Source organism: Sus scrofa, chromosome 2, assembly GCF_000003025.6.
Source record: "Sus scrofa isolate TJ Tabasco breed Duroc chromosome 2, Sscrofa11.1, whole genome shotgun sequence".
Lineage (NCBI taxonomy): Eukaryota > Metazoa > Chordata > Mammalia > Artiodactyla > Suidae > Sus > Sus scrofa.
In genome coordinates, this window is record NC_010444.4 from 120,922,680 (window position 1) to 120,944,780 (window position 22,101).

Genomic DNA, 22,101 nt, shown 5'->3' on the forward strand with positions numbered 1-22,101 from the left:
AATTTTTTTTTGGCCATCTCTATGTCTTCTTTGGAGAATTATCTGTTTAGATCCTCTGCCCATTTTTTGATGGGGTTGTTTGTTTTTTGGTATGGAGCTGCAGAAGTTGTTTATAAATTTTGGAGATTAATCCCTTGTCAGTTGATTCACTTGCAAAGATTTTCTCCCATTCTTGGGTTGCCTTTTTGTTTTGTTTAGGGTTTCCTTTTCTGTGCAGAAACTTTGAAGTTTGAGTAGTCCCATTTGTTTATTTTTGTTTTTGTTGTCAATACCTTAAGAGGTGGATTGAGAAGATGCTGCTGTCGTTATGTCAGAGAGTGTTTGGCCTGTTTTCCTCTAAAAGTTTGATAGTGTCTGGTCTTATATCTAGGTCTTTAATCCATTTTGAGTTTATTTTTGTGTATGGTTCTAGGGAGTGTACTCATTTCATTCTTTTCCATGTGGCTGTGCAGTTTTTCCAGCACCACTTATTGAACAAGCTGTCCTTTCTCCATGGTATATCCTTGCCTCCTTTGTCATAGATTAGTTGGCTATAGGTGCGTGGGTTTAATTCTGGGCTTTCTATCCTGTTCCACTGATTATGTTTCTGTCTTTGTGCCAGTACCATGCAGTTTTGATGATTGTTGCTTTGTAGTAAAGACAACGAAGACAAATTTTAAAGGTAAATGACCTGTGGTTAATGAGAACTAATAAAATGTTAGGGTTAAATTAGTCCCCCAAATGTCTATGAGAAGAACTGGATATGATAAGAGCAGTTTGAACCAGACAAAAAGACAAGAGGCAGTGCCCTTGAAATATCAAACTTTTGTCATACCCAAGGTCTTGCAGCCTCCACTGTATGCACTCCCCTTCAATTGATAGAGGGGAAGGCAAGAACCCTGGAATTGCTTTAGGATACTTAGTACGACTGCAGGTATAGCAGAAAAAAAATGCTAGCTCCTACACATGAGCTTCCAGAATTGTTTATGGAAATCATTTGCAAAATATTTTTATTTCAATTTCACATTCTTTGATCAACCTACTTTTGTTGGAGGAATTGGGTAATGTGGAAACTTTAACGATTTGAGGAAAACAATGTGTTAGAGTTTAAAAAGACAAAAAAGAAAGAAAAAAAAAGGAGTTCATGTCATGGCTTAGCTGAAATGAATCTGACTAGCATCCATGAGGACGAAGGTTTGAGCCCTGGCCTCACTCACTGAGTTAGGATCCGGTGCTGCCATGAGCTGTGGTGTAGACTGCAGATGTGGCTTGGATCTGACATTGCTGTGGCTGTGGCGTGGGCCAGTGGCTATGGCTCCAATTCCACCCCTAGCCTGGGAAACTCCATATGCTTTGGGTGTGGCCCTAAAAAGACAATACATTAATAAATAAACAAATAAATGAATAAATAGCGAGCTATTATCATCTATATCACTTATGTTTGGAATATACCTGTGGTTCAACTTCATACCTATAAACAAAAACAACCAATTACAGATCTCTATATTTCTAATTATCTATCTGTGTGTTTAATCATCTGTTTTTTATCTATCATCTGTTTAACTGCTTCCCCAAATAGTGGAGTTGACCCACTTCCTAAGGATTGCTTAACTCTATACCTGCTCCACCCAAAGTAAAAGTCAAATATTTTTTAAGGAGGAAGAGGCATCATATTAAGCAAAGTTACCTGCTTTTAAAAACGTGGAGTATAAAAACCCATCACAATCATGGTTGTGAATGGCTGTGGCCCTCTTTCCAAGCCCACTGTAAGGCAGGGATTGGTTTCACAGATGTAGTTTTGATAGATCCAGTTGTTTTTTTCCAGTTGTTGGTAAGACTTATGTGCATTTCCCAGGCATGTCCCATAGTAATTATTAAAGAAAACCTTTCTGAACAGTAAACAAAGAGAAGATGGGTGGAAGAGATACACATCTAGGATCTCTGAACTGTCGACTTTGAGGAGGTTTAAATCTCAGCTCTGAGCACTTATTAGGCATATGATAGATCCCAGTGTATTTTGGAAAAGTAAACTTTATAATGAGGTAAAAGTTCTTTTTAACCAATTCAGTTATTTAATCTTTATCAAAGCCTTTGTACTGCATTTTTCATTTTCTTAGAGAAAACCTTGGAAAGGCACAATTTTACAAACAAGTTTTTGTATCATGCTCTGGTTTGGAATTTTCTAAAACATTTCCAGTTAAGAAATGTTGAAAGAATTACTTCTCATAAAAAAATCAATGTAAGTATATGGAACATTTTTTGAAAAGATGACTAATGAGCAAAACCAAATCTTTTCCTCTTAATAAGTAATATAAAATGTTAAAAATATACAGTCCTGTACCAAATGCTAGATCCAGACATGCCCCATATTGGTATTTTGGCATATTTTGACATAAAGTAATATGACTAAGAAAAAATTTTAAATGCCTCTAAATGGCTCAAGCTAATGAACAAGTCATTTAAAATGAGGCCAGGATAAGTAATGCCCCAGGAGGAAGATGAGAGTGGAAGAAAATGATCTTTGATTTTTGTCCCTTGAAATGAGGCCAGCTGAGCACAGCAAAACGCTTAGCGCCAGGCATATGGAAAAGTCAAGGACTATGGCCGTGAATTCTTGGTGCCTTGTCTTGAGCATACAGCTATCCTACCACTCTTTCTTACTATGTCTATATGTTCTTTATGGTTTAGGTTAATTTAACCAGAGGTCTTTCATTTAACATTTTTTTGAATACTGCCTACAGTAGAAGCTTTTTATCTGAAGCAGTAGGAATGGTAGGAGGTCAGTTAATTAAATATCAAAGCCAGAATCACACAAAAATATCTTTCTGAACTTAAATATTTTATTTTAGTCTGACATATATAAATATACATTTATTCACTGATTTTTGGTAGTGGCCCACTGGCTGCTGTTCGGAGTTTTCTGTAGCTCCTCTCATCTGAGCTATACCTTAATGTATTGTCATTGATTTCCATTATGAGGGTTTTGAAAATGGACAAGAACTCACATATACATGCAAAGCACTTTGAATGCAGAAGTCTGTATTCTTCCTTGGTAATTTGTATTTCTCTGGCCCACAACTAACTTAACAGCATATTTTTTCTTAGTGACTCATCTTTATCAAGTTTTTCAAAGCAGACCTTTGATTTTTCATGAGAAAGACAAAGGATTTTTCTTGTCCTGCTGTAATTTTTTAGTTAATGCAGTAAAATGTGCAATGGGCACAAACAGGTGTAAAGGGGAAAAGTCTACTAAACTTAGGAGGGGCACCACTTGCCTGGAGCCCATATGTTCTGGCATGAGTCACTCAAAAGAGTTTTGACCATGGGTGTGACAGGTTTTAGAAGGTGAGACAACAAAAGCAAATATGATGCTTTTATGGTCTAGTGCTAGAGGCCAGTTAAACATCACATGTCTCTTTGCGTGTATGTATACATATATATATATACACATATTTTCTTAAAGCACACAATCAGTACAGGAGAATAAAGGACTAATTTTGTCTGTTTGAAGATGTTCCCTAGTCAACACAGTTCACACTAATTTTTCTCTTCTTATATATGGTTATTTCATATATGTTTCATACAAATGAGGCAATAAGGACAAAGGAGAAATGAACTTCTATCAAATTGAAGACTATTAGAAAATGTTGTAAGTTAGAACTAGTTATTGCAAACTGTGTGTCATTGAAATGCTCTGCTTTCGTGGTGCTTTTTCTGTGGGGGATGGATATGTGAATGGGGTCTAAAGGAGTGGTAGGGTGGCAAAGGCATCTAGTATAAACTCCTTTAAGGTTGAGCTGAGAATGTTCTTAAAAATCTTTGACAAAGTGGCAGCAACTTTTGGATGTTTCCAACTCTACTAAATTTCACCGGGCTAAACTTGGTTCCAGAATAGCTAATTCTGTCAGTGGTCTGCATGGTATGCTTGAACTGATGATGTTCTTTTTGATGACATTTCTAGGCCATAATAATGACTAATCAGGGAGACAGTCAATGGAATGTGCATAGTGGATTTGATTCAGTGGGATTAGAGTAACTGCATAATGTGACAGGGTATTGTGACATTTGAAACATTTAATTGAATTAAGCAAGTGGTTATTCCATTTACTGGCTACTCTTATGACACAAACACCTACACTGACAAGCTAAAAATAGATTTGGTCCTAAAGACTGGGCGTCATCATTGAGAAACAAATCATGTTAATAGAAAAGTTTTAAATCATGATGGTGAAAATGTAAGGTATTTTTCCGAGTTAGTGTATGTTTGGAGAGCAAAAAAAGTGAGAAAAATACAAAATCTCTTTATAGGACCTAACCAATAAAGCGTTTCAGTGACCATCATTCTTAGAGTAATGTTTTCTTTGGCTGAGGTTACTGTGCAAGTTAAAGATTTGACAATAGCTCCTTAGATAAATGAGAAATGGGATGGAAATTCAAATACTGCCAATATTAACACTTAGGAAAATAAGATGAAATGCAACTTTTAAATTACATCAGTAGCAGAAAAAATAATCATTCATCACATACATGTTGTTTTATTGTGAAAAAAAAATGTTCTAAAATTATTCAGATTGTTCGCTGTTACCCTGGCCTTCAGACTGAAACTTTGTCCTTGGTTAAACAAAAGCCAGCAGCCAGTAATAAACAATAGCAAATGACTGGGGAGGCCTTTTTAGCTATAAGCTTATGATTAAAACTTGAATGAATTGTTATTTGGGGGGCTACAGTTAGGTTGTTTTGCCTTGGAAAAATATAGTATCAACCTGCTGGAAGCCAGAGATTTAACAATTTTTATTTGTTTTTAGAGGCATGTTCTCATTTTGTACTTAGAAATCATTACTTCCACTTTTCACACTGATTCTCTATTGTTGCCAGTTGTAAAATTTCTGTTGCCATGTTTTGATTGCTGTGTGTTATGAGGAATATGCTCAGATGGGAAAAAAGCTCTAGTAAGGCATTATTCCATAAAATGTAGGCTGCTGGGTCCCTGAACATTAGAAAGACTTTGTAGGAAAAGTCCATTTTCTCCCAGACAGATCTAGTTAGCAATTCCAACATGAGGTCTTTTATCTAAAGTTTTATTTAAATTAAAAAAGGACTGGTTGAAAACTGACTTTCTTCCCTTTTTAAATTTATTTTATTGAAGTATAGTTGATTTATAATGTTTTGTTAATTTCTGCTATACAGCAAAGTGATTCAGTTATGCATATCTATATATCTTTTCTATTATGGTTTATCACAGAATATTGAATATCGTTTCTCGTAGTAGTATACAATAGAACCTTGCTGTTTATCCGTTCTGTATATAGTAGATTGCATCTGCTAATCCCAGACTCCCGAACTACACCCTTCCGCTTGGCAACCACAAGTATGCTCTCCATGTCTGTGAGTCTGTTTCATAGATAGGTTGATTTGTGCCATCTTCCTGATCCCACATTAAAGTGATATCTATGGTATTTGCCTTTCTGTCTGACTTCACTTCGTATGATAATCTCTGGGTGCATCCATGTTGCTGCAAATGGCATTGTTTCGTTTTTCTATGGTTGAATAGTATTCCATTGTTTATATACTGTGCCTTCTTAATCTGTTTATCTGTTGAGGGACATTTAAGTTGTTTCCATGTCTTGGCTATTGTGAATAGTGCTGTTATGAACATAGGGATGCATGTATCTTTGAATTATAATTGAAATAATAATTGATAACATTTATTGAGTATTTAGTGCATGCTAAGTTTTATAAGCATTACTTCAGTGACAGAGAGGCTGTAACGCTCATATTTCCAAATATGTTAAAATCTTCCATTTAGTCCTCTGAGACAGGTAATCTTATTTCTGTTAGGAAACATTTTCAAAAAAAGGTAAAATCATGACCATCATGCAAATATAAAAAAGGACATATACTGAGAGTTCCTGTTGTGGCGTAGCCAAAATGAATTTGACTGGTATCCATGAGGCTGCAAGTTTGATTCCTGCCTTCTCTCAGTTGGTCAGGGATCCAGTGTTGTGATGAGCTGTGGTCACAGACATGGCTTGGATCCTGCATTGCTGTGGCCATGGTGTAGGCTGGCAGCTATAAGTCCAATTCATCCCCTAGCCTGGGAACTTCCACATTCCATGGGTGCAGCCATAAAAAAAAAAAAAAAAAAAAAAAAGCAAAAAAAAAAATCCCCAAAACTCCCAAAAGAACATGTATTAAAGATTTTATTCTGCTCATTAATCAACAAGAGAATCAAGCAGCTGTTACAACTAATCCAAAAGAGAATCTAAAGTATAAACATATTTGTAGATCAGAACCACTGAAGTCATTTTACAACTGTAGTCAGAACATTTTTTTCCACAGCAGGGTAAAGGAAGTCAGTTGAACTTAATGGGACAGAACTTGCATGTCTACAGACAAGGAATATTTTACATTGATGTCAGTTTTTTCCAATATACAGAGTTGTATGTAGACTAGCTCTCTGTGGCAGGATACCCCCCTAGATAGTGCACAGTTTTCCACTTGGGCACAAAATTTCCCCTTCGTTCCTATTTTATAGATGGTGATATCAAGGCTCAGAGGGGAGACGTTTTGGAATGGGTGATATTCATTAGTAGGGAAAGTCACTGTATTATGGGAAGGATCTGAGTTAGGTAGTGGACATGGAATATGTGAGAAGAGTGAAGTCGCTGAAAGTTGTCTGCACTTCCAGAAACTTGTGGAGAGACTAACAAAATAAGGAGTGGAAGAGGACTGTAGAGTGTTTACATTTGGCCCATTTTGAGCACTGGGCAGATGAGGCAAAGGAGCCAAAGTGATTGTTCATGCCTTGCAATGGCTTCCAGACAATGGGAACTCCTCTCCAAATGCATGGCAGTCCAATGAAAACAAATGTGCAAACTACACTAATGTACGTGGTGCTCCATGAATTTTTTTTTTTTTTTTTCGTTGTTGCACTCAATATGAAAGCTTAGGGAGGAGCTTTGGAAGGACTCGTGATGCAGATAAAGAATAAGGTTGCTTGGGGCATGTTCGCAAGACAACTGCTGGGTGTAGTGCAGTTTGCTCTTGCACCACTGACTCTAATAGAGCTACAGTAGATAAACTATGTAGTGCTTAGTGTTATGCCATCACTGTCTGGAAGGAAGCTTGGTAAGGTGGGTATAGGACAGAGGCTTATTTCCTTGGTGCTCTGGTAAGTTGTCTCAAGGCTATAGCTTTTGCTCAGATGGCTCTTATCTTTGCCATTTCCCAGAACCTGGGAGGGTGAGACAACTCAGAGGAGGTAGTGAGAATCAAATAGAGAGCATAAGGGCCATGCTGCTGGACACAAAACTAATAAGCCCACCTTCAAACACCAAATTGTTTGACTCCAGATTGTATTTCTAACTTCTGCACTACACTGTTTGCTCTGTTTCCTTTAAAAGGCTAGATGCTAGAGATCCTCAATGTCATCTGATTATGTTAGGTAATGAGCTGTGTATCAGTCTCCAGTGTCTTGTGACTGAGTCATTTGATGGGATCAGTCTTGACTATGATTGGTGACAGTCTCTGCTATTATTATGGGAGAGAGAGTTTTTAAACACCTCTAAAGTGAGTTCATTTAGGCTATAAACTGAAAGCCAGTTTCTACTGTGTGAGGTCTGGAATTGTCCATGATGGCATCGTGCACCATCCACAGTGTCTTGGGTCTTAACCATGTATTCATTTTACCCTTAGCATCATGTGGGAAATGCATGGGCTCAAACAAGAGCAACCAGTTGGAAATCTTGGATATTGTCCTGCATCTTGAACATCATTACTTTTTCTGTGTCTCCATTTTCCTCATAAATGAAAACAAGGATAATAGCATTTGATCTATGTAGCTTCTGTGCAATTAATTCTATGCGAGAATATAAAATGGAGAAAAAGTTTCATGTGTAAGTAATGAAGTCTGCTGCAGAAATGTAGGTTCAGGCAATGTCTCTAACAAGCAGAGAGCCGGAGTAAAGCTAAGGTAATCTGGATATTGGATAATTCAGAATGATCCCCTAAAAATGCCTCTTATCCAAGGGTTTTAGTTGGAATTCTCTCCATTGCAAGTGACCAAAAATCCTAATTTAACTAATCACAAGCAAAAAACGGACTCTTATTTTATCTTTCACATAGGATACCTGAAAAGTTCAGGGATAGATGTAGCTTCAAGTTTGACTTGATCTTGTGGTTTAAATGTCTGTATGGGACTTGGGTCTCCCCTGCCTCCCCTTCCCTTCTCTCCCCTCTTCTCCTTTCTCCTCTCTTATGGACTTTACTTTGCATTGGTTTCATTCTCTGGCAGGTTTTCAGACCAAATAGCCAAATGTCTGCTAGTCACTTTGAATTTACATAGAAGAAAGGGTACCTCTATTGTTCCTGCAAAAGTTCTGGGGTTAAGTATTGTTGGCTTTACTTAGCTATTCAAGGCCAGTTTTTTGGTTCTACACTCACCCTTAGGCCTGGGATTGGAGTCTGCCTCTTAGATGCCATGTGGATTGAAATGGGAGAGGAGGAGAGTCACAAGGAAAATAAGGAGAGTCTTACCAGAAAAAAAGCAAATGTTCGTAATGCAGAAGTGGAAACATTCTGAGTTTTTTTTTTTGTGATGGACAGACACTTGAATTATCCTGATCGATTAGATATGGCAATCACTATTGTGAGATATGAAAAACACATCAATTAAAATATTATTCTTATTTTGATATGGAGACATTAAGGAACTTGAGGTTCAGAGAAAAAATTAGAGTTAGAGCAATAGTTCCCTCAGAAATACTTTTTGAAAGGGTAACAGAATAAATATTTGGTTGGATTTTAAAGTTTTATTTGTCTAATAGAATAATAGGAGTTCTAGAAGTAGCGGTATAAACGTACCATATATCTGTCCACCCCTGATACTCTGAAATATGGAACCTAGGTTAAAAAGTTATATGGACTCAATTCTTCTTTTTCGAGACAGAGATTTCCATGATGTTGGCTGTTTTATTCATTTGTTCAGTAAATTATTTATGGAGATCTACCTATAAGGCACTGTATATTCCAGGAAAAATAATTTAGCCCTGGTCTTCCTGTATTTTAGTGTGTGTTTTCCTGATTTTAAAAAATGATATGAATTATATAGGTAACTCACAAAAGTCAAAATTTAGCCAGCATATGGAAAATTGTTTAACATCATTAGTAAATAGAAAAATAAATATTTAAATAAGTTTTCTTCTTGGCTTATTGGTGTTGCTAATATCAGGGGAGAAATTATAAATATAAATTATATAATCATCTTAGAGGGGAGTTTTGCAATCTGTTAAAGTTTAAAATGTACACAAGGACTCACATAAAAGAATCTTATTATAGTGTTGTTTATAGTTGAAAAATTGTAAATAAATTAAAATTCTAGCAAGGGAAAAATGATCAAAATGTTAAAAATAGGCTAAAAAAAAAAGAATCCACACTTAGGAACGTTACACAGCCATGAAAAGGAATGAGGTATATATGAAAGTATGTTGAAAATGATAAAATATGCTCTATTTTAATCTAATAGATCTATAGATTGTATTGCATCTATATACACATGTTTCTAAGTACATAGAAAAAATTCTGAAAATATATGTGCTATTTCCCCTCTACATCCTCTGGGGGTGCTGGGGGAAGAACCCATATAGTGCTTCCCAAGAACCCCCAGAGGATGTAGGGAATGGAACTGGCTGATGGATTGGGAGTAGGATGGCTTCATGTTACTCTGCATTATTTGGGGAGTTTAAAAGAATGCTCTCATCTGCACTTTTAAAAGTAAATCTGATTAATTTTTAAGTTGGAAAGATACATATTTCTGAGTATAAGACATACTGAGCTTCTATAGAAATCAATTTATTACTGACTCTATGTAAAAGAACTTTGTATTTTAATGTAATGTTATCCTTTTCATAAATGTGTTGGTTGTTACCTGTCTATTTTATATATAGTAGTGTGTATATGTTAACCCCAATCTTCTAATTTATCCTTCTCCACCTCCCCTGTTTGGTAACCATAAATTTGTTTTCTATTCTGTGAGTCTATTTCTGTTTTATAAATAAATTCGTTCGTAGTCTTTTCTTTAGATTCCACATGTAAGTGATATCATGTGATATTTGTCATTCTCTGTCTGACTTACTTCGCTTAGTGTGATAATCCTCTAGGTCCATCCATGTTGCTGCAAATGGCATTATTTCATTCTTTTTTATGGCTGAGAAATATTCCATTGTATATGTGTACCACATCTTCTGTATCCATTCATCTGTCAACTTTGTTTCCATGTCTTGGCTGTTTTAAGTAGTGCTGCTGTGAATATAGGGGTGCATATATCTTTTTGAGTTATATGTCTTTTTTTCTCCAGATATATTCCCAGGAGTGGAATTGCTGGATCATAGCATAGATCAGTTTTTAGATTTTAAAGGAACCTCGACACTGTTTTCCATAGGGCCTATACCAATTTACATTCCCACTAACAGTGTAGGAGGATTTCTTTTTCTCCACACCCTCTCCAGCATTTATTATGTGAAGATTTTTTTGATGATGGCCATTCTGACCATTGTGAGGAGATACCTCGTTGTAATTTTGATTTGCATTTCTCTAATAATTGGCAATGTTGAACATCTTTCTATGTGCTTTTTGGCCATGTCTACATCTTTTTTGGAGAAATGTCTATTTAGATATTCTGTGCATTTTTTGATTGGGTTTTTTTTTTTTTTTGAAATGAACTGTTTGTATATTTTGGAGATTAGTCTTTTGTTGGTTGCATCATTTACAAATATCTATCCCATTTTGTGGGTTTTCTTTTCATTATGTTTATGGAAAGTTTTAAGTTTAGCCGAGTCCCTTTTGTTTATTTTTGCTTTTATTTCTGTTACTTTGGGAGATAGATCTGAAGAGATATTTTTGTGATTTATGTCAAAGAGTGTTCTACCTATGTTTTCCTCTAGGAATTTAATAGTATCTGGTTGTACATTTAAGTCTTTAATCTATTTCGAGTTTATTTTTGTATATTAGAATGTTCTAATTTCTTTCTTCTACATGTCCAGTTTTCCCAGCACCACTTTTTGAAGAGACTGTCTTTGGTTTGCTCCATTTTATATTCTTGCCTCATTGGTTGTAGATTAATTGACCACAAGTGTGGGGGTTTATTTCTGGGCTTTCTATCCTGTTCCATTGATCTGTATTTGTGTTTTTGTCCCAATACCATACTATTTTGATAACTGTAGCTTTTTAGTATAGTCTGAAGCCAGGGTGCCTAATTCCTCCAAGTCCATTTTTCTTTTCCAAGACTGTTTTGGCTGGGAGATTGCCCATTGTGGCACAGTGGAAACAAATCCAACTAATATCCGTGAAGATATGGGTTTGAACCCTGGCCTCACTTACGGGGTTGGGGATCTAGTGTTGCCATGAGCTGTGGTGTAGGTCATAGATGTGGCTCCGATCCTGTGTTGCTCTGGCTATGGCTAGGCCAGAGCTGTCAATCTGATTCGACCCCTAGTCTAAGAACTTATATATGTTGCTGGTGCAGCTCTAAAAACAAGAAAAAAAAAAAAAAAAAAAGATTGTTTTGGCTATTCAGGATCTTTTGTGTTTCCATACAGATTAAAATTTTTTTTCTTCTAATTATGTGAAAAATGCCATTGGTATTTAGAAAGTGCTCAAGGGTCCTTTAATTCATTGGGTCCCCAACCTTGCTGCTTATCAGTCTCACTGAGATGTATTCTAAATTCCTAATTCTTGAACCCTACCTCAGAGCTACTAAAGTGGGAACTTCATGGTGGAGGTTAGTGGTGGGAGTGGGAGGGATCACCAGTTAGTTATGGGTGGTGCTGACCAGGCATCAGTTGTCAGATTAGCATATGGTAGACTGATTAATGTATTTTCCTCTGGTTTTCTGGAAAGCCATGCAAATTTTTTTAGAATGATGAGTATCTGCCCTCTAGTACTGCTGTAAATACTGGTTTTAGAATGGAAAAGGACAGTCAGGTGCTGGTACATAGTGGTATCCTTGGGGATCCGAGTTGCTCTTTATGAGGTCAAATTATCAACCTGAGCATGGTTCCTGAGATAATGAAGACACCCTCAGAAATGAATTTTTTTTTTTTTTTATTTTGTCTTTTCTAGGGCTGCACTCGCGGCACTTGGGAGGTTCCCAGGCTAGGGGTCTAATCGGAGCTGTAGCCGCCAGCCTACACCACAGCCATGGCAATGCCAGATCCTTAACCCATTGAGCAAGGCCAGGGATCGAACCTGCAACCTCATGGTTCCTAGTCAGATTCGTTAACCACTGAGCCACGTGGGAACTCCAGAAATGAAATGTTGATTAAACCTTAAGTGTTGGTAAAGTTTCATTTGTCACAGAGAGGGAAAGGGAAATGAAATATTTTGAAACTGCTTATATAGGTAATAAATATATGTTTTTTGCATTATAAAAAGGCCAACTGTAGATAAGTATTACTGCTGTCATTGCAAATAAGAGACACACAAAACACATACTAGACTGATTATATGATATTTTTTATTATAAAAATATATGTTAGGCTGTGACCAATTTTGAAATACAACTTGTGTTTGTGAAAAGTACTCAGGGAACTTAGGGGCAAGCAGGTGTTGGTTGCAAAGATATGGCAGGTACATTAAAATCTTTTTGTGTATGTGATTAATTGGATGTTCTCTGAGAGGATGAAATATTAACTGATTTCCAGTGTTTGTAAGGGCTCTAGTTAATTTGTAGGGTGGCTGGAATATATGATTTGCAGTATTTTCTTATAACTAAAGCAGGAGGGGGAGTTACTTGGTAAAGAAAACAAGAGATTGAGCTCTGTCATCTCCTGATTCACAACCTAAATAAATTTGCAGAGTAAATGTGTGCTAGCTGGGCTATCTTGCACTCTCATCTTTTGTTCCTTAGCTTTTTATTTTTTAAACAGCTTTATTAAAGTATAATTGATAGACCCAGAACTGCACATATTGAATATATACAATTTCTTGCACCCTCATCTTATGCCAAAATTTTAAAAAATGAATGTTTGCCAGAAGAATGAAATCATGTAAAAGTCATTCATCCAGGTAGATTCTGAAGTCAGACTTGCTGGCACAATAAACTTGATAAATGATGCTATTTACAACTGATGAAATTTCCTTTTATGAATCTGTGTTAAGAATGGAAAATCTGTGAACTTTAAACATACATGGAAATTGGCTGGCTTTGCAGCATGCACTTTGAGCATTTGACTTTGAGGGTTTAAAAACTACTAATTTCCTCCAGTGTCAAATAAAAGAAATTTCTAGACAGTGATGTAAATATGAGTACGTGGAAGGAAGAAATTGTAGACATGAACTGAGTTGCAACAACATAGAACATAGGAACAAGCACAGTGTTGGAAGATTCATCAAACTGGCAAAATGATGTTATTACACGTTTGAATTTCCATATCACATCTACCAAATATCAAAGTTGGGTGTTCGGATTTTCATGCCTGTTTGAGGTGAGGAAGAAAGAAATTTTTGGCTAGCTGGTCAGAGAAAATAATTGAATTAACCAAGATACTCTTTATGACTATAGTAGCAAAAATGCAACATGACTTTTTAAAATCTTAGTATTAACTTTAAGAAGTGGTTCTTAATTTGGTGGAGAGTCAATAACAGAATCTGAAAATTCGATAAATCCTGTGAGCATTCTGTTCATAAAAATAAACACATATTAGAGTTCCCATTGTGGCATAGCGGAAATAAATCTTGTTAGGAACCATGAGGTTGTGGTTCGATCCCTGATCTCACTCAGTGGGTTAAGGATCCGGTGTTGTGTTGCTGTGAGCTGCAGTATAGGTTGCAGATGCAGCTCGGATCTGGCATTGCTGTGGCTTGGGCATAGGCCAGTGGCTGCAGCTCCAATTGGACCCCTAGCCTGGGAACCTCAGTATGCCGCAGGTGCATCCCTAAACAAGACAAAAGACAAATAAATAAATAAGTAATCTTGCTCTACAGTAGAAAATTGACAGAACAGTGTAAACCAGCTATAGGAGAAAAAATAAAAATAATTAAAAAAAAATAATTATGTCATCATAAAAATTCACGTATGATTCAGGAAGCTCACAGAAGTGTCTTGTAAATGATTAGAAAATAAACAATTTTAATAATGAAAATGAAATTTCATATTTGACATTGTCCAGCCAGGAAGTGCGATTTTCCCTCTGTAGTAATGACTCTCAAATGTTCTTACATCTAGGGAGGGTAAAATATTTGTGTTATAGATTCATAACTTGTGGTATCTGAAAAATTAGAGTCTTCATCCCTATTCAAGATAGAAAACATTATGAAACAATCAGAGCTTTGACTTTGGGCTTAGGAAACCTCTGAAGTTGAGTCTTGGACCATGGGTTCACCCCCATGGAGCTTCAAGGGGTGTTCCTAAGTGTTAGCAAGCCGGAGGACTAGCTGAGATTATCTTAGTTACAGATTTCTGGATCCAACAGTCTGGCTTTTAACAAGTCCTGCAGGCAATTTTCCTGCTCCTCTGAGCACATGTTGAATAACCTTGATTGGAAGAGATGAGTCTCTTAGTTCATCTTTTTAAAAATTTTTTTTCCAGTATTCTCTTCTGTCTTTTAACTTGCCTCTAGCATTTGATCTCTCTTTATTTATTTTCTATTTTAATTTAGAGTTTTCCTAGTATCTATGATAGCATAATGTTCCTCATTTCTTTCTCTTAATGTAATCTTTCTTCTGTTGTTTTCTCTTTCTCCTCTCCTTTTCTCTTTTCTCTGATTTTGCCTTAGTAGATCTGTTCCACAGAATTTATTATGAATAGCACTTCTTAAATACATGCCAGTTCAGTGATTTTTTTTCTTAGCTTAAAACAGAGGTGAAAAGTGGTATTTCTCTTTCTTTAAATGTGACCAAAGTTACATTAGTTTGCTTTTTGACCAATGTGTACATTTACTTGTTGTCTTCCTACTCTTTTGCTGATTTATATATCCCTAGTTTAGGTATTACTGAAGAAAAAAAACCAGCTAGGTAAGAGTTCAAGATGCTTCTGTATGAGAACAAAGGCTGGGTTTATAGTCCTTTATAATTTGTTTCAGAGGAAGCTGAGCACATCTCCTGACAGCTGACAGACTTTCACTCCCTTTTCTTATCAGAGACAAAGAAAAGAAAATAGATTTGTTTCCTTTGAAAGATCTGTTAATTTTTTTTCCCTAGGAAAGCAGATCGCTATCTTGTAAAAAATAATCAGTTGACTCTAGTCTGTCTACAAGAAATCAAAATATAAATTATCTAGCTCAGTATTTGGTACATAACAGACTGCCAATAAATATTGGATGAAAAACTTTTGGCAAATGTTATTTCTGGTGTTTTTGAATATATGCCAAATATTAGCTATAGATTTAATATATGCTATCATAAATGTCATATTTGTGTACAAGACATATGAAAGAGACAGATATAAAAGAAAATAAAATTTGAAATATATCTTTATTAGTGATCATTTCTATGTGCTCAAATTTCTTTATCATGCTCTTACTGGCCCAAGGCTGGGAAGCTGCAAAACCTAGTGATTAAGAGCTGTGGTGTCAGTTGGATCTGAGTTCAAATACTAGCTTGGCCACCATATAATAGGAGACCTAAGTTACTTAGTCTGTCTCAAACCTTAGTTTTTATTTTATGCTTTTTTTTTTTTTTTTGGTCTTTTTGTCTTTTAGGGCTGCACCCGAGGCATATGGAGGTTCCCAGGCTAGGAGTCCAAATGGAGCTGTAGCTGCTGGCCTATGCCCCACCACAGCAATGAGGGATCCTAGCCACATTTTAGACCTTCACCACAGCTCACAGCAATGCTGGATCCTTAACCCACTAAGTAAGGTCAGGGATCGAACCTGTGTCCTCATGGATGCTAATCGGGTTTGCTAACTGCTGAGCTACGATGGGAACTCCTTTTTTTTGTTTGTTTGTTTGGTTTTTTTTTTTCAAACCTTAGTTTTTTCATCCAGTTAATGGGGATTATGATAACAGCTCCATTATTGGCTTGTTGTACGGCCTCAGTGAGATGGGTGGGTAAAGCATTTAGCATTCTGCCTGCCACAGAGCAGTGTTAGATAACTGGACTACTATTATTATTCTTGAACATAGAATGTTTGTTAGTTCCCAGAAAGTCTATGCTAGGAAAAAGAAATTCCCAGCCTTTACAATAATATTCACCATTGTTTCTCATTTTTAAAAATTAATAATCAAGATATCGTTTATGATGCCTAGAATGCTGAAACAGTACCCTCGGAAAACTATATTATTTCAGTCTTTGCGTCATTAACTAAAATATATGGCAGATAAAACCAATCTGTGTACTTCACCAAGGATGCCTGTCTTTCAGTGGAATGTACATGGGCTCCAAAACTACCTCATGCTGTAAATGAGCCTAAAATCCTGTGTTGTAAGGTTGTTGCAGAAATTGAGACAACATGTGAAAAGGCCTAGCAACCAGAAGTTGGAGCAGACACTTGGTAATTTCTGCCAAAGTATCTACAATTCACAGCCCTTGAGGTGGGACTGGGTCTCAGCCTCCCAGTCAGGACCATGGGACCCTTTCTTTCCCTTGGCCACTCAACCATAATTGGGTTGCTTATCCAAGCTAGACCAATCATACTCTCTCTAATGTCTCTTTGTAAATGATGCAGGGAGACTAATTAGTTGACCTTGGGCTCTGAAGGTGAGAGCCCGGGTCAGTGGTCAGCCAGGGAGGTGGTGGCCAATTTTTCCCACTGAGGCCGCTTTTTACTAGTGCAAACGAACAACAACAACAAAAAACACTGTATAGAGAAAGGACAAATAAAGCCAATACTCAGAGAAAAGTAAGACCAACAAGAGCCTCTGTGAGCTAAAAATTGATGGAAATCATTAGCTCTGGAATGCTCACTTCTTAGACCTAGTGCTGTGTCAGGTCCTATTCTAAATGTCTGCCTTGGAGTTCCTGCTGTGGTGCAGTGGGTTAAGGACCAGGCATTGTCTCTGCACAGTGTGGATTTGATCCCCAGCCAGGTGTAGTGGGTTAAGGATCTGGTTTGGTAAGTTGGAGCTCGGTTCGGGTTCGACCAGGAAATTCCATATGCTGTGGGTGCAACCAAAAAAAAAAAAAAAAAAAGAAAAAAGAAAAAACCTGCCCTCAGGTATTACTTATACTTTCCAAATAGTTTATCTTTTGGTAAACTAGCTTAGGTTTCTTTGTTTGTTTGCTCTTTGCAATTGCCTGATTAGCAATTGGTGAGGGCTTGCTTTCAGAAGTTAGTTTTTCTTTCATTTACTTTAAGAGTTTCTTAAAATCATAATCAGATCTTAAAGGGTATGAGTAACATCATGCCCCTTCATTACACAGGTATGGAATTGAGGCCAGAAATGAGTTTGAATGGTATGTCCAACATTACATGAGAGCTAGCAGAAGAGTCAAATTTAGACCCAAATACTTCATCTACCAAACTGCATGACACAAATAAAAATTGAGGGGTGTGTGTGTGCGTGTGTGTGCGTGCGTGCGTGCGTGCGTGCATACATGCACATAGAGGGCAACTGTTTATATATTTTACATAATTTTGTTTACATGACATGCTCAAATGCATTTCAAGCTTTTGAACAGAGATGGAATACTTCATTTGGGATGAATTGTCTGTTATTCTTGCTGAGGTTGGCCAATCATTAGTTAAGCATATTATCTTACATGAAAATATTCTATAGAAATACATTTAGGATCTTTTGAATGTAAGTAAAATTTTGACTGTTAGAATTTCTGATGAATTCATAAATATGGACCCCTTACATTAAGTAATTTTAGTAACCAGAACTGAATAACTGAAGAGTCTCTTTCATCTTTATTTCAAGCTTCCCAAACATTGGAGGCAAATTCCATAAGAGATAATCCTGTTTACCATGAAACCCAAAACTAGAAACAATTTGAGAAGCATGTATGTTTTAGGCTTGAAGATGCTTAGCTTTCTTGCATTTAAAGAATGAAGTCTGATAGCATCCCTGGCTACATGAAACTTTTCCTTTCTTTAACATTTGTTGTATTATTTTACTTCCCATAGTTAGATTGAGATACAATAGTGATGTCCTGATGATGTGGCAATATGGGTCTGCCCCACTTTGGAAATGATTTCTCCCATAATTTCCACAGCCCACATTGAACTTTTAAATTATACTTCTCAGAGTTCCCACTGTGGCTCAATAGTAATGAACCTGACTAGAATCCATGAGGACGTGGGTGTGATCCCTGGCCCCATTTAGTGGGTTAAGGATCTGGACCCCCTGCCTGAGAACTTCTGTATGCCATGGGTGTGGCCCCTAAAAAGCAAAAAAAAAAAAAAAAAAATTGTACTTCTCTGTTGAATTCAGTTGAATTCCAGAAATATTTATTGAACATCTGTTTTATTGAAGGGATAATATCAGTAAGGATGAGAGATTAGGTAATGTTCTATAGACATGAACAATGTTCATTCTCCACCCTCAAGAAATTTATAACTTAGAAGTTTACTTAATGATATTTCTGATCCATATTTTTATGAATGGTGATCCTCACTCTTCAATACACATGAGAATCATTTGGAGAGCCTTAAAAACTCTACATGTCCCAAACTGTGCCCCCATACAATTTAAATCATAAATCTAGGGGTGATAGCCAAATATTAGTAGTTTTTAATACCCTCCAAGTGATTTCAGTGGGCAGCCAATCCCCATTTCTTGAATAGGTTATAGGTATGTCTTGGTCCTGATCTTAACTCTTGGATCTATTGGGCAAGGCCTGGGGTAGATGGAGCCCTCAGCCTTTTAGCTCTGGCCATAAACATCCTCCACCAGTAAGCTTTTAAAATATATTTTCTATGTTCTATGACATAAAGAAAGTTGGGGAGCACAAAAGTGTCTCATTTAAACCTTCTAGTAGCACTGTAGAATAACCATTTATTTTTTCAAATTTTATAGATGAAATATTTCAGGCTTTGAGAACTGAAAATTGACTTACTAAAATCACAAGGTAATTTATAGAACTGATATTTGGATCATACTTTTCTTACATTGAAACTTCTTAAATGTAATGCAGTGTAGAATACGAAAAGTACTATGGAGTCATCCAAATAAAACACAGTGGCGACTCAGAGAAATAGATGTTGATTCAGGTGTAGTGTGCTCGAGGAAGTCTACCTGGAGAATTTGTCAGTTCAGCTGGACTTTCAAGAAGTTATGGACTTCCAGAGATAAATATGTGCTGTTTTCCTAGGTTTATATAATAAATAGTGATATTATTTGGCTATAAAATAAAACATTAAGAGGTTATCTATCCTGGATCCGTAGTAAAATCATTTGGGAAGCTTTAAAAATATATTGATGCCAGAGCCCCACCATAAGCCATTAAATCAGAGTAGTGGGACAGGACCCTCTGGGATTGAGTGGAAGGAAGCAGCAGGGAGTAAAATTGGTTTGGGGTTAGATCACAGATAATACAGAAATGTGAAACTTACTAGATTTATTACTTAGGTAATGGCAGGCCAGGGAAGGCTTTTTAGCAGGACAGTGATAAAGCAATCAACTTACAAGGTCTGTCCAACTCCCTGCCATCTTCTGTTGTTGTTACTTATTTAGAAAATATCAAGAATTCCCAGTGGAAGTGGTTTTAAATCCAGGAGCATATCAGGATTCCGTGGGAAGGCTTTTCAATTGCACCCTCTTTCTCTGATTTTGGGACAATGCCAGAATCATGAGGATGCCTGGATAGTTTCACAAACTATATTCAAAGATAGTGCCTTCTCTGGCCTACCCTATTTGTAATATATCCAGTTAGGAGACAGAGAATATGAAGTTAGGAAACAATTAACAAACCACCCTCACTTCCAATACCAATTTCAGATTTAGGGATTCCATAAGACCGTCTTCCAATATGATAATTCACCAGAAGGACTCACAGGATTCACTGAACTCTGTTATAATCACAGTTCTGTTTTATTACAGGGGAAGATCAGAGTCAGGAGAGGGGAGATATGCATGAGAGAGTTCTGAACGTTCCAGTTGTCCTTTCTGGGTGGAGCTCTGAGGAAGGGGAATACTTATTTATTTATTTAGTCTCCTTAGGGCCGCACCCACAGCATATGGAGGTTCCCAGGCTAGGGTCCAGTTGGAGCTGCAGCTGCTGGCCTATGCCACGGCCACAACAATGCCAGATCCAAGCCATGTCTGAGACCTACACCACAGCTCATGGCAATGCCAGATCCTTCACCCACTGAGCGAGGCCAGGGATGGAACCTGCATCCTCATGGATGCTAGTCAGATTCATTTCCGCTGAGCCATAATGGGAACTCCAGAATACTTACTGATTTTCTGTCTTTCCCAGTCTTTCTATAGCCTGGCCCTGAAGTGACACAGTCTTAAGTGCAGAGCAGAGTAAATAAAGCCCTGGTTTTCTCATAAATGGATCCAAAAGGGGAGCTTCAGTGAACCAAAGAGAACTGAAGAGATCCATGGAGGATGGGATCCATAAATTTGTTTATGAACTCCAGGGATCACATCTAAGCCACGCATGTGCATATCTGATTCTAAAACAGCAAAGTGTAGATTTCAAAAACTCAATTATCAAATAGCATACTGCCCAGATCCCATATTGGTCAATGGATAGCAGGCATATGACAAATCCAAATAGCATCACAAAGGCTTTGAAAATGGAACTGACCAGAACCACAACCATAATGGAAGGCTGGTCATAACTTGTGACTTCAGTCCAACCAAGTTGACTGTCTACTGAAACAAAAACTTCTAAATTTTCCGTTGAATTTAAGTCAGACCTAGGGTCTTATAATATTCAAAATGTGTAGAATACAATACTTGGCAGAGAGACAGCTAGGAGAATCTCAACTCACATGGGTAAAAAACAATTGATGCCAATGACAAGGCAATACAGATGTTGGAAATGCCTGACATAGTCTTTGAAGCAGGTGTTATAAAAATATTCCAACAAGTGAGGGTGAACACTCTCAAAGAGAAATGAAATGTCAAAAGTCTAAGCAAACAGAAGATACAAATAAGAAACAAATGAAAATTTCAAATTTGAAAATACAGTAACCAAAATTGAAAACTTACCCCTTGGCAACAGTAGCAGAATGGACATTACAAAAAAATCAGTGAACTTGAAGACAAAATTATTCATCAGAAAATAGAGATAGTGTTAAAAACAGAAAATGAAAGCTTCAGAGAACTGTGGAAAAATCATACTAACCACTTTTAAGACTTACTCTAAGGCCTCAGTGTAAAGATATCATGGTTATGTGAAGGACTAGGCCAATGGAACAAGATAGTCTGGAAATAGATACCAGATCAAATATGGCTCATTTGTTTTTGACAGAGGTGCCAAGCAAATCGATAGAGAAGGTGTAGTCTGTTGGTGTCTGACAACTGTATGTAAAAACAAGATTTTTGATTCAAATATCTTGCATTATTCAAAAACTGACACAAAATGGATCAAACCTCTAAATGTAAAATATAAAATTGTATAATGTTTATAAGAAAACAGAAATCTTTATGACCTGGAGTTAGACAAAAAGTTCTTAGACAGGATACCAAAAACAGATCCATAAAAGAAGAACTCAAAAATTAAAATTTTTCAAAAAAATTTAAAATTGAAAAGTTTAAAAGAATGAAAAGACAGACTACAGACTGGGAGAAGATCTTTGCAAATCTCATACACAACAAACAGCTTGTATCAAGAGTATGCAGAGAACTCTCAAAACTCAAAATTAAGAAAACCAACAAGCCAAGTTAAAGGTGGATTTGAAAATTGATCAGACACATCACTTGAAGAGGAAATATGGGTGATAAACATATGAAAAGATATCCAATGTCATTAGCCATTGGAGAAATGCAAATTAACATCATGGCATAGCTGTTACAATGACTAAAATAAAAACAAAACTGATAAAACCAAGTGCTGGTGAGGCTGTAAAGTAACTGGAATACAGAATGGTACAGCTATTCTAGAAAACTAGCAGTTCCTTATCAAGTTAAACATCCACTTACTGTATGACCCAGCAGTCCTGTTCTTAGATAATTTTCCAAGTGAACTGAAAACTTAGGTTCACAAATCCTCTACATAAATATTTACAGAAG